General features: G+C 39.9%; 1 protein-coding gene across 2 annotated transcripts in view; it reads right to left on the bottom strand.

Moving 5' to 3' along the window:
- The window catches only part of RAB27A (RAB27A, member RAS oncogene family), a 31,107-nt gene that overhangs the window by 10,842 nt on the left and 5,768 nt on the right, over nt 1–14,497 (bottom strand). For both annotated transcript variants that reach the window (XM_082290497.1, XM_082290498.1), the window contains exon 2: nt 9,568–9,685. The gene's annotated coding sequence lies outside the window, so the exon portion shown is untranslated. The remainder of the gene's footprint in view (nt 1–9,567; nt 9,686–14,497) is intronic.

Raw genomic sequence — 14,497 nt, 5'->3', positions numbered from 1 at the left:
TATATTTGTTGCAAAGTATATTCAAGCAAAAACTGCCACTTAATTTTTAAAAATCATGGCCCTGTTACTAAAACCCCATCCCGTTTTTTCCTTCCAATTTTGCTTTTTTTTTTTAATTAGGCTTTAGAGCTTCATACTTTCCAGTCTTTCCTTCCACATTTCTATACCTTGCATATTAGGAGAGTAGGAGGTAGAAAAGGAAGATTCAGAGAAAATTAATTATACAATTAGAATTCACCAGGTCACCAAAAGTAAATTATTCCCAAATCTTGCTTCTAAGAGTAAGAACTCCTTGATTTAAAAAAAATTCACTGATGGACGCAGTTTTGATCTCCACTTCAAGCCCTCCACAGTTTTGCCTGTTGTAAATCCCTCCTGAAATCCCATTTAGCTCTGGCTTTGCACTTTGCCTGGTATGCAGATGGACAGGAGCCATGAGCAAGTGCTGGAAAAGCTCCAGTGGCCTCTTCCATGGCTGACAGGACCCCCACAGCCATCATCTGAGCTGTGCTTGTACAGCTGCTGCTCTGAAGTCTCCACACACACACACACACACAGATCGTGCCTTGTCAAGACGGGATTCTCTGCAAATCAAGTGCTCCTCTTGTTCCCTGCATTTCCTAGTCTGAGGTACTTTCACATTACAGACATCAGTGTTAACAGGTTCATATTTTTGCCTCTGGGACACAAATATCACAGCACTGTTGTGTGACAAAACATTCCAGACTATGGCAGATTTGCTCCTGTATAAATTAAGGAAATTGGCTTGGCATGCAGGATTTCCCCCATGTAGTATGGGAATAGGGAATATGCTTCCTGAACTGGCCCTACACAAAACATGCAAATCCTGTGCTGCTACTGATGGAGAGAAGGATAAAGGAAGAAGGCAACAGAGATGAATAAATAAAAAACTCAAGCCAAAAAACCAAAAGCATTGATCTGCAAATAAAAACATGTTTACATACACACAGTGTAAAATTCAGGAAATCTGAACATGCCCCTAATCAGACAGTCCTCAAGCACACCAGTTTAAAGTAAGGTATACCACTTACCCCAGACTCTGCAAAAGAAATAGCTAGGGCACACTGGAGATAGTACTTCCAGTAGGAGTACTTTTCCAGCACCACCTCCTCAGCACACAGCCAAGAGGCTTACGTGTCACCTGTTTGCAACCACGTTGATGGGTGCTCAGAGATAAAGAGGTGTGCCCACGTCTGTGTCTAAGGAGGGTGCTGCCTCACTGCATGGCTGGCAAGCAATTATACAGCTCACATGTCCCTTTTATTCCTAGAGGAAAACAGCATTTCAAAAGAGATTTGTGCAAGACCTACCTCGGAGCAGATCTAAAGTTGCTGCAAAATCACCCACACACCTTAAAACAATTCAATTGTTCCTAACAGGAGTTTTCATTCAAACATGCATTAATGATGGAGTACATGGATCACAGCTGTTCAGTTCCATTCATAGCTTTCCATCCTTTACCTCAGGTTTGAGGAGAATACAGCAGTCTTTAATGTAAAGCGTTTCCTTTCTGTTGAGGCTGCATGCTTGTGATTAGAGTTGACATGGGCATCGGGGGAAAATGAGTCCAAATCCCCCACATACAGAAAAAGAAGATACTGCAGGTCTCTCAGTGGGCAATAATGCATTTCCACAGATTTGATCATTCTGCAAGTGCACATCAGTTCATACTAAAATTTTTTTTCACCCAGGCACTACACAAATTTAAGCTTCAAGAGTGTTTTATGTGCCACTCCATCTGTTCCAGCAGAAAAACTGAGAAAGTGATCCGCAGAGAAATAAGCTCAGTAATCCTGTCACACCAGCATTGCCACCACACTACAGCAAGGCAATAACCACATTCCTGCTCAGTGTGGGCAGAGCACAGTGAATGGCCTCACCCTGCTCTGAGGCTCCAGCAGCACCTGAAGGCTTGAAGAACTGGTCAGTCAGACACGTGTCAGCTCTGTCCAAACAAGTGACAGAGACTTAAATAATGTGCCTGCTTAGTCAGCACTTTGTTAGAAGTGCTTTGTTAAAAGCTGCCAGATCCGTACAAATGTAACAAACATATCATTTATATTTCATAAACTCAAGTAACTGCTGCATTGGGGGAAGAGAACTAATGAATAAGCACTTCACCAAAATGTTCTGAGCTGCACTATTGTTTTTCTTAGGGAAATATATGACCCGGCTTGCTTTAGTTTTGGCCAAAATGACACTTTCTGCGACTTCTGGGGCTTTTCTGTAGCATGAATAAGAAGAAAGAAAATACCCCTTGGTTACTTTCAATTGCTTTACCTGACATTTTACTGTTATGATGTTTTTAGTTTCAGCTGCAGAGAAACTTCAAGGAATTGCAGGATCAATGTCTAAGGAGTGCCTCTTTCTTGGAAAGATCTAACTAATTTTAAGGGTGTTCAAGATATAGAAGAATCTGCAAAATTAGGTACAAAAGCACAGGCTGGGAGGTTTTAGCCTCCACTGATGTCACTTTCATTTGGCTGAAGGTGCTCTACAACCATTTTTCAGTATCGCTACAACTGCAGCATTTTGAGAGCATGAACTGATGGGCACACAAAGCACTGTGAGAATGAGCTATAATGGGAGATGCCAGGCATGAAATTATAATCTCACCCAGAAAGGGGACACAAAAGGGAAGCAACAGGCCTGCAGATGTGGTGAGAACCTTGCACAACAGGCCAGGCAAGGGAACAGCAGATTCTGGACTTTGTTTCCAGAAAACCAGGAGAAACTAGGAATGGAGAAGCCAGGAAATGAAACAACAGTTAGTTTTGCAACTGCTTTTGCATTTCAGCATCGCCAAACCAACAAATAGGCAGCTGAATTTCAAAGGTTGGCTCAGTTACATAAATGAATGAAAGGCAGCATGGAACTGGAAAAAAATGAAGAATAAAAGCAGGAATGTTGCAGATGGTTGTCCAATAGTCCCCATACGGGAGGATTTTTGTGCAGTTTCAACTTCTGTGCAAAAAGCACAGCACCATCTCTATTCCCTCATCGGTTCCTAACATTTTCATGCTCCATGGTAAGGAAATACTGTAGATAAATAGAGATTTGCAACGCTATGTGATAAAAACAGTTGAACTCTCTCAGAGGACCTGTCACTCTCCTGGGAACAAGAGCTTTTGCCTCTCAAGTTACCTCTTTGCACTCTCATCAGAAGCTGCTTTCAAGTTAGAGCAGTGAAGTAAACATCGGTATAAACTGAATAAACTCCAGAGTAAACTGGGGAAAATAAAGCAAGCATTTTTAATTCCTTTAAGCAGTTCCATACTACTTACTCCATCTTCAACCATTCCCCTCTTCCTCTAATAAATACATTAAGACACAGAGGCTTCCAAGTTAACTGCCATGCTTTTTCACTAACTTATACATAGGAAATGCAGAGCATCCTCCCTAACATGACAATTCTGACCACTTTGGGACCCACCTCCTTCCTCGCAGCCTAACCTTAACATCTGGAACACATCGCTGTACTGTACCTACTCTTCCCAGGATCAAGGAATTATGAATGACAGTCCTACACAGATAGACACATTTTCCAACTGTTTCAGAAAAACAGGAGCCACAGGGATTTCACCCACAAAGTTGGTTATATTCACAGATGGGAAATATCCAGGAGTTTGACCACCCCCTCATTCAGCAACACTTTCAAAATTCAGAAGGGCGAGAAAAAAGAGCACACTTCTATTTCTGACCCCAGAAATAGCCACTGAAGGGTAAAGGAGAAGATAATAAGAATCACATAGGATAGTAAGAATTGAGTATTTCTTTAAGGAAGGGTTTGGTTTTCCAGGAGATAAAAATCTCCAGCAGATAAGCGAACACATGAAAATGCAGAATAAGAGGAATAATTAAAAAAAAAAAAGTTAAAAATCTGAAAACTGAAAAAGGAAGCAGTTTCATATGTGCAGGTAGAATATGAACGAAATGGCATCTCAAGGAAAACAAGTGCACGTATTCATGCTAAAGAAAGCGTAAGTTATGCTCTACCTATATGGGTGATTCAGTAGGCTACAATACATATTAATCAGGCCAGGTTCTTTGTTTAAGCCCATTAAAGCACACACTGTAAATGGCCAGAGGAAAATACCTGCAGCTTCTTTAGAAAAAATATAACAATATGGATATAGATATATTTCTCTTTCAGAAAAGGAAAGTTCTCAGCTACCTCCTACCTTATTTCATAGGCCAGATACCTGGAACACAGAAAATAATTCTCCAAGAGGTCACACTGCCAAGCTTATGAAGGATACCAGATACATCCTGCATTAGAGACGAATAATCTGGCAAAATAAATTATCCTGATTACGTCAATTAGAAGTCAATGGAAAAGGTCAGCTACCAGACACCTGAAGATACCTCCTAATCATTGTTAGATAAAAGTGAAGACCACATAAATGTGATACAGACTATAAAACTACATCTTTTATCTAACATGATGTGGGCAAGCATACAAAGGGGTGAGGCAGGAAAGAACTGCAGTGCAGAATTTAATCCACCTTTTCATTATTTGAATTGGAAAATACATGGGTTGTTGTTTTTATTTGGGTTTTTTTGTTTGTTTGTTTGTTTGTTTTTTTGTAGGGGGTAAACACTTTTCCTTGCTAAGCTGGTTGTTGATTGGAAGATACAACAAAAGTTACCCTTTTTTTCAGCAGCCACTGCCATTCTTTAGCAGCATGGCTTTTCTGTAATATTGAGATCTGTCCTAACTACAACAAAACTAACAGGGGTCACAGTATAGAGGATTTCTAACATTCTGTTCTTCTGGTTATTTCTTAGGAAGTTAAATGCTTTCTCATTATTTAGGTGCCATTGAAATATCAAAAAAATTTTAACTCCATCAGAAGTTTTTTTGAAAGCAGCTAATCACAAGGCATCCTAGCCTTTTGGAGCAGGACTAATGTGTCAGATCATAGTTCCAGCAACCAGTGAAAACATCCTGTTCCCCAGAAAATTCACTGGTTATCAAAGCTACTGACTGAACAACTAAGCCATATCCATTTCTAGTGAGCTGAAAAAGTCTACTATCTATGGATATCAGGCATGACATTAGGAGTCATAAAAAGTTACTTGTGAAAATGTTTAATCAGAGGGATTTCTTAAATGAATCTAGCAAAAAGGACAAATTAAGTTTGTAGTTATCTGTGGGAAAGCAAGGGAAACTGTCATTTAGAACCCTGTCCAGCAACTAGATAAGGTTATTTCTTCTATTCCTCAAATCCAGCATCCCGGGACAGTCAGAGATGCTAAGCAAGGAAGTGGTACAAATGGACAGAGATGGAAGGATGGATCTAGATGGATAAAACTGAGACTCACAGCTAGCACTCACTTCCCCCAAACTTTTAAATACCATACAGTCTTGACAGAAGCATCCTTGCAGGTGCAGAGCTCACTGGACCTACCTGACATTGTGCTGCCATGGGAAGCCAGTCAGAGCAGTGCAGGCTGGCAGCAAGACACTTGAGCAGGACACTCAGGAGTTTGAGAGGTGGGTGTCAGCTGTGAATAATCTGCTCCTAAGAGGTGTCAAAAAGAAACTGAGCCTTTCATTTCAGAGTCTGTAATAGCTACAGTCTGAGAAAGAGATTTTCAGCCAGCACTGTCTGAGAGAGAGATTTTCAACCAGTACTGAGCAGGACTTGTTTAATAAACATGTTTAGAGATAGTGAGCATATGTGACGTGTTTTATAGATGCTATGCAAAGGTTAGAAATAACTTGCTGAGAATACTCTGGCCATAACTTAACAAGTCCATTACATAATAAAACACCACGTCTGCCTGAAGTAGGCTGTACACAATAGGCCACAACCTGTTCTCTTCAGCAAGTTACTAACGTGCGACAGTAAAACAGAAATCTTCATGGAAATCTTCGTGTGACGGCAAGACACAGCCGCCTTGGAGCATGCTTGTGTCTCAAAAGTATCACTCAAACTCTTCTAACAAAGCAAAGTTAAATGATGGTTTTTGAGTGGGGTTTTCTTTCAAGAATTGAAATTGCCCCTACTTCCACCCTATCCTCCATTTGAACAGCTCTGGAACTGCAGCACGAATTAACACTGCCCAAGCCTCCTACTGAGGCCCTGCAGTCTGCCAAAATACTCAGACAGTGCTTTGGCAAAATGCTGGCTTCAATTCGTATCCTAGCACAGCTTTCTAGAGCCTCAGGGAAGGCATAATTCAAAAGAAGCACTGATTAAGCAGGCTGAACTGCTCAACACAAAGCTTCCATTCAAAAAGCCTGCTGTTTTTCAGCCTGAGTTGCCAACAATATTTATCTCACTGCTCAGATCACAATCCCATATTACAGCATGAATTATAGTTAAATCCTGATACACAGCAAAGACTTCTGAGATAAACAGCGCAGCAAAACAGAATTTCTTACACTAATCAGTGTTATGTAGGAATATATGAGCAAGGAAAGCAAAAAGCAGCACAAGTGTAATGCCACAGTTTGCCCATACCTTTCTTTTTAGTTATTCCCAGACAGAGGCAGTGGCCCAAGATGGCTGTAGAGTAAAACCCCACCTGAAACCTGGCAGCTGTTGCCAGCTTTTCCTACTGCAGATGCCTTCCTAAAGAATTCTTTCATAACATTTCATGCACACAAAGCATCCTCAATTTCACTTGAGCTGACCTACAGTAACAGGCAATTCTCTACCTCTGCCCTCAGAAGTCTTCAATTAAAATTCAGAATGGTTCTGTTTATAGCTAATAAACGGCTTAGCAGCAGTGAGCTTACGGAACAGCCACCTCTGTAACCCAAGTTCCAGAAAAAATACACAAAACTTTTCTATGAAAATAAATTGCCAGTCAGAATGCTCTAATTGACCCAAGCAGTGCAAGTTTCCTGTCAAAAACTGTGTCAGGGAAACACATATGCAGTTATCACACCACAGTGCATACATACTGTGCTGTCTTGGCTTAACACCAAATAGAAACATTGCCTGCTCATGAAGAACTCAAAAATCTCACACAAACTGGCAAACCAATTTCATGGAACAATTCTACACCATAATTGAGAAAGGCATCAAACCTCTGAAATGAAGAATGGAATATAACAGGTAAGCAATATGAAAATCTATTCAGCTATACCCTTCTGAGCATAAGTCACAAGAAGCAGACATATCAAATGGCATTGCCCCCCAAGAGTTTCTATATGAAAAGACTCATTAAAGTAGGTGCTGGTGTTTCATCATCTACTAAAAGACTGGCTTTGGCTTGCAGCATTTGGTTTGATTTTAAATCGATGCATGTGATTTACTATAGAAGGAACTAAGAATCCAGTAATGAGATTGCAATAAAACAAATAAAGTATGTGAAAAAAGAAAATCTCAGTTAGCACTAATCAGTACAGCTGCAATGCCTATAGAGGAGCTATGCTAACTAACCCACTCACTCCCAGAGAATTTCCTCACCAAGATCCCAGTTCTTCTGTTTATACCAACAGTTGCATCACAATGTATCAAAACTGATTTTTTTAAAAGAAATTGTATCCCTATAACACAGTGTTTAAACAAAATTCAGAAGCAGGAACTACACCGTTTCCTAGTTACGAAGTAAAACATTTTAGAACTAATAAAAGTTGCTCCTTTTTCTCCTTCCCATTGTCTAGAGCTTATTTCTCTTCTACTAGGGTACCTTCCAGATCTTTTTCCATTAACTGGTTTTAAGATTTTTTGAGGTCATTCTAAGTTTTCTACAGTTTCAGAATTTTTGTTGGTCTTTTTTTCTAGTTTGTTTTCTTAAGAAAAAAAATTACAATTTCTCTTTAATGCCATCGTTAGTGACATGCTTAAAGAAGCCCAGCTGAATTAGACTCCCAGTGTGTCTTTACCAGGCTTAATTACCAAGGATATTTGGTTTAAGATGGTGTTGTAAAAGAAAGACACGCTGGAAACACGCAAATATGCTGAAATTCAATGGGAGTATGGTGAGGGAAAGGGTGGCAGCACCAAACGCTAGCATATTGTTTTGCAGTGTACAAAAGAATCCCAATATTATCAAAATTTAATCATCAGATAACTCAGGCTATTAGAAATCACTACACTAAAAGGTGCTAGAAATAGTTTCTGTAACAAACATTCAAAATGCACATGTAATGCAATAAATGAAATTATTATATAATAGTAAATTACAGTGAAGCAGCTACAACAACCAATCCGTCCACACACCACAGGAAAAACAAAACCAGTAAGCCAAGCATCAATGTTTACAAAACCCTTTTCCCCAGTTATTTTATATAAACTTTTAATACACTGGGGATGTCTATAAGGGAACAGCAAGAAAAGAGACTTGTTGAACTACATTTATGAATTTCTCACTTCTCTCTCATAACCACAAGTCAGCTGGTGATGACCTGGAGGAGAAAAATCATCTTAAGACATTCTAGGCTAAACATCAAATAAAACCCTGGGAAAGCCTCATGACCTTCCCACAGAAGTGGAGGAGAATACTGTTTTCTGTTCTCTGAACAACTCCTCCTTGGTTATTTACAGTCTACAAAAACTGGACTTCTGGTCCATGATTAAAAAAATGCTGGCAAACACGTGGCTAGAAAGGATGCCCAAACAAAAGCATGCTTGGGGTGGCATGGCACAACTCAGTCAGATGTGTCAGACATATATTCTGAGTTTCTTCCAAAGGAGATACAAAAGACAGTAATAACAGCCCATTTTCATATTGCTTTTACCGTAATTAAAGATTCAAGTCATTACTATATGACTGAACAAGGAATGTGAACTAGATGAGCTCACAGGGTTCCTTGCTATTCAATTTCTTTTGATAATTAAAAATAACAGACTGTGCAGCACACCATTTTCATTCCTTTTATCATCCCTTTAGCGAACACAATAACAAACATGTTGGTGCACAATGCAGTTAAAAAACCCCACCATTCTAAAGGACTACTTTATTCAGTGTAGTTTATCTTTAAATGCTAACAGGAACACATGAAGAAATAGAGGGGAAGAAAGTTCAAGCACTGCAACATTTAAAAATACTGAGTTACTTTGTTCAGTATTCTGAACCTTATTTGCACAGCACGCTTTACTATCAGGGGTCCAACTCCTCCTTCCAACTGCAGAACAAGCTTGACTTAACACAGAAGAAAATGTAAGCTGATGACTTGGGACCAGAACGGGCATCTTATGGCTACTGGATCCAGACACTGGTCACTGCAGTCATTCTATTTTGTTAATAAACTTACCCTGGTTTGTCTTTAAATCTGACTGATTTATTTGTGAAAAGCAATTACTTAATACATACCACAAGAGCTGCAATTTTGTCATTTAACCCCAAAGCCTATGTGTTACATGAGCCAAGTGTACACCCCGGCTTTACTTTTCCCTCTAGAACGCGAGGACGCAGCAGTGCTGAACTCTCTCTCAAAATCAGAGTATTCCAGGCAGCTTGTTAAAGTCCAGCAACATTGTTTCAAAGCTCTTAACAGAGGAACAGCTGGCACACGACAGTCAGCTCAAGGAAAACAATGTCATAAATCTCATGAAAATAAATGGAAAAGAAAAAGGGTTTACATACCTATGTTTGACAGCTGTGAATGGATCTGTAGTTTTCCAATTGTGCTTCAGTGACAAGTTTCCTGACCCAGCTCAGATCTCTTGAATACCATAGTCAGGCACAAAGAGCCATTTCTCATCTACAGGAAGCATCAGCAAAGAGAGAAAATAAAACCAAAACAGTGTAGTTCAGACCAATAGCTCTAACATTCACAGCACATGGGAAGCTGCCAACCCCACACAACCACCCTCCCCACCTAATTACATTCAGCTGCTTGTCATGTGGTCTTGCTGACCGATCAACTGATCTCTTTTCCCCCTTTTAAAAGTAAGCAAAGTAGCTAACTATATCTCCCTAAACCAGGTAACACACCTTGAGCTTTTGCATAAACTACTGACCCTCCTCCTTGTCATAGGGAGAGGAAGTTGCAGTGTGTGAGTGCAACTTTTTCTAAGTATACAAAAAAATAAAATACAGCAAACACAATAGCCTACTCTACTGAAACACAGCAAGCACCAAAGTTCCCCAGACTGGTTTTATTTCCCACCTTTACGGACAGCAGAAAAGGTTAGTGATAACAAAATTGCCACAGATACCAGAGACCGTGTGAGAGGGAGCTGGAAAGATTTGGGAGGACAGTGGCAGCTGTACCATAGGACCTTGTAGGCATCTGTGTCCAGTCCTCTGCTGAACCACTTCTGATGGCAACAAGCTCCAAGAAGAGATTGGAGTGATGATATTGCCAGAAACTTTCTGAAACACTGATGCTAAACCTGCAAGCTCCTGTCCCTGCACAATCCTAAGAGACACATGCAGACATTTTAAACGACTCCAAGGAAATAAAGCTACTGATTGAACATGTAAACCAACTCTTCAGTGAGTCAGTTTCCAAGGGCCTGTTAACACAGGCCCCTAAGATGCAGAATTCACACCTCTGCCCTGATTTCAACACTGGTATCTGCAGCGAGGCACTCGCTGGATGGAGGGTCCTGCACTGGATCCAAGGGCTGAGACAGGATCTTGACAGCCCCCTGCAGTCCCATGAGACCTCTTCCCCTCTCAGACACCCCTGACATTACAGATGCTCACAGGAGAGGACTGAAAGGTGTGGATAAAGCAAGTTTTGCACTCACTATGTAAGATTTAGTAGATGTGAGCTTTTGCAGACAAGTGTCCTTGCACAATCCTTTCTTGTCTCAGTTTCTTTCCTCAAGCTGCTTCAAGAGCAGCAAAGAAAGGAAATTAAGGTGGTGTCTAAAACTAGTCTCCAATCTTATAATTTAAGAAGTGCTGCAGACAGGCTGCTACAAACTTTTAATGTATGGATTCATCTACCAATAACAAAGACAGCTCCACATGCTTCTTAACTCACTTGTTTCAGTGTTCAACTATCTCGCCTCCTCTCGTGAATCGAGGCAATCTTTATTTTCCTTGCCCTGGTGAACATCTAAGTTCTGTTATACAGAGCTGGAACACTTTTTATGCCCTGCCTTAGCTTTTTCCCAGAATTAACTAAGATATATTTCTTTGACATTTAGTTACAGGTTGTAATTTTTAAAGCTCTACCTCTTCTTGGTTAAATCCAATCTTCTATAAATTTCACCATTTCAGAGGAATATAAAGGACTCTTTTTTGCTCCTACATGCAATTAAAAAACAGAATTGCACTCAATTTTCAGCAACATGCACATTTTTAATCTTTAACTGCTTGCTTCCCTGATCAATACTGGTACATTTGCTTAACTGTGAAGAAATATTCAGACCACAAGCACCCTAGAATTTCTGGTAACTGCTCCAGAGTGCAGAAGGAGGAACAGGATAAGAAGTGTTGACAGACAAAGCAGCAACTTGTCTGCCATGTTGCAAACAGCCCTGGGGGGTGACTACACACACTGAGCACAAACTGTCTGTCTGGAAGTCTCAACCAGCAATGTAAATGGAGTTCAAACTCCTCCACACAGTCACATGTTCGCCATCTTTAATGGAAAAACAATTCATAAATAATCCCCAGACTTCAGCGTTTTATTTCAGGATGAAACGAGGCTGCTCAACTTGCCTCTTACCAACTTGGTGTGAGGAACACCAACTAATTTTTCCTTCCCTCCTCCCAGACAAGGGTTTTATCCAAAACAGTAAGACTTTGCCAGAAAGGTACAGCTGAAATAAAGAGGTTTTCTTGAGGGTGAAGTTATGTTGATTTCAAACTGGAGATTTATAAACTGGGAAGACATCAATGTTTGGTTATTTATAGTCTCTGTTTTTAAACAAACACGTCTGCAGCCTCTCAGCAAATGCTGCACAGGCAGCTGAGCCAGCCCTGCTGTGGTGGCAGGAAGCAAAAGCAAACCAAGCAGCAGCAGCTGGAACAGGAACCACTGCAGGCAGCCCAAGGTGAGCCTTCCTCCCACTGCTACCCCAATCCGAGGGGGTTATAAGAGCTTGGACATCTTCTCAGTTTATGTAGGGGATCAAAATTACACCAGTGAAGTTCTGAAACTGTGAAAAGCAGTTTTGAAGCTCCAGCTCTACAAAGCAATAACCATCGATTTAGTTATTCAATATTCCTGATGTTTTTACAAGTTCTATGAACAGGTTGTATGAACAAAGTTATCTGAATGCATGGAATTTATGGTCTACTTGTAAAAATTTTCTATGCTTTGCAGGCCCAGGAATTTAAGAGGAAATTTGAGGAGTTAAACACAGTGAACAGTGTGGAGCATTCTTCATTACAAGCATCAGAATATTTGCCTTCATACACTCCATGCCCCTGAGAAAATTTGCAGGTGTCCAAACTGTCCTGTAGCAGATGTTTCTTCTGTAAGAAAAATGCTGATTGCTACCTGCCCGCAGAAATAAAGACATCTGACACTGGAGAGAGGAATAGGAGAAGAAGTGGATCTAGTAACAGCCCATTTCAGATAATGCTACATAACACATCCCTGTTTCCAAAGCCAAGAGCTGTGCCTAACATCAATGTCATCTGCCCCTGCTCTGCAGTAACATGTCAATACCTCAGGACAGAACTCAAAAGACCTGAAAGGAGGAGATAAATTCCATATAAAGGATTTTTTCTTTTACTTTCCTCTCACCAGTATCCTTTCAGGGAAGAAAAGAAAAAAAAAAAAAAAAGAAGAGACGACAACCCACACTCACAAAATCAGCTTTCACACCAGAACTGTAATAGCTGAACTTTGCCAGGACCAAATCATGAAATATCCCCTCAGTGATTAAAATAAAAGTAGGTCAGGCAGGCCTTTCTGCTACCCAAAGGCACACCTGCTAAATATTTAGTAATATTCAGATTAAAGTAAAACTTTCATTATGTTCTTTCAACTGTAAGCCAATCTAGGCAATTTTAGTAATGGTGACAGAGCTTGCTTTCAGCATTGCAAGAGATAAAATATCGGTATATTTAAGGTCTGTAGATTTCACCCGGAAAAGAGGTTCTTTAAAATAATCTGCTCCAAGAGAGGCTCTAGATAACTACCTTTCAAGAATTACCAAGGTCTCTTCAACAATAAAAAGTTAATAGTAAAATAATCAACAAATGAAAAGCATCAGCTTTGCTTTCACAGAACATCACACTGCCTAAAGACAGGAATCCTTTGCAGCAGCTGGGCACTCAAGATCAGCACTTTGAGAAACTTCAGACCAAACTCTGTCATCAGAAAAAACATCAAAAGATTGCTTCCCAAAATAAGATTTATATATGGTAATATTTGGCCTCAGAAAAGATTAGTAAAATTATCCCAAACAAGCGACTTGAATTGATCTGTCAATTCTGTTCAACCGCAGAATTTCTGCCTCTACATCACTTTCTGTTAATGCCCACGTAGGCACAGTCTATCCCAAGGCAAAGCCAAGCGTAGATACCTACTCCAGATCTGAATTAGAAGGGGAAGGAAAGAACCCTTTAATACCTGAACCAGGTTCTCTCTTATTACAGGTCTGAAATATCAGAAAAGAAATTGTATTAAAAAATACTATTGTACATGTCCTTGTATAAGATGTTAAAATACCAAGAAATGGTGAAAACAAGTTTATTTAAAATGGCAATAAAATGTGTATGAATAAACATGAGTATTTGTTATGACTGAAATGAGCAAATGTCATCATTTTTGCATGTAGGAAATGGTATTTTGGCAACATTTGCACTACTCAAATTATATAATCTGTACTCAAAAGAACATTTAATCTAAAGATGGATGGATTATTTGACATGCTACAGCTCTTCTGTGAGACTATGTTGGTTCACATTTGGTAAGACTTATGAAGTGTGTGCCTGACTGCATGAGGAGAACACCTAGAGCAGTACTGCATGAGACACCAGTGGCCCTGCATTGGGTGAGAAGCTGTAAAAGCACACCAATAATCTGATGTCTCTGTCTTCAGCCTGAAGAGCTACAAATCTCATTTTAGATCAGTGATCTTTGTCTACTTTAAAGGGTTGATGACTAAGTGAACTTTTTAAATTAAAAAACATAGTAGCTTTGCAGGAAGCTTCTGTCCCAATTTAAAGGAACATGTGCACTACAGCTACTTAAGAAAGGATTTTCAAGGTTTTACAATCCTATATTAATACAGCTTTGAAAGCGTCTGTCATATTTTTATCCACACTAAAGATTGATTGATATGTGTTTATTCTTAGCACTACCTAATCCAACATGTTATTTGAAAACCAATCTCAGCAGAGCTGGGTTCCCTTTCCAGCACAAGAAGACCTTGTTCACATCTTTTCTGAATCTACTTAATAGGGCAAGTGGTTCTTCATTCTCCTCACAAGCTGACAACAGTGCCTTTTACACTTTAAATCTGCCCTCAGGAGGAAAAATGGAAAGGTTAGTTATGTGAAATATGTGACAGACAGAGAAGTCTGCTGCTTCTGAGCTACAGCAGAGTAATGCTTCTGCAGCGTATTGTTCTTTGATCTTCCATGCAATGAAGCACATGAA

Source organism: Coloeus monedula (assembly GCF_965178545.1).
Source record: "Coloeus monedula genome assembly, chromosome: 14".
Lineage (NCBI taxonomy): Eukaryota > Metazoa > Chordata > Aves > Passeriformes > Corvidae > Coloeus > Coloeus monedula.
Note: the sequence above shows the minus strand (reverse complement) of the source record. Positions and strands in the feature narration are given on the sequence as shown.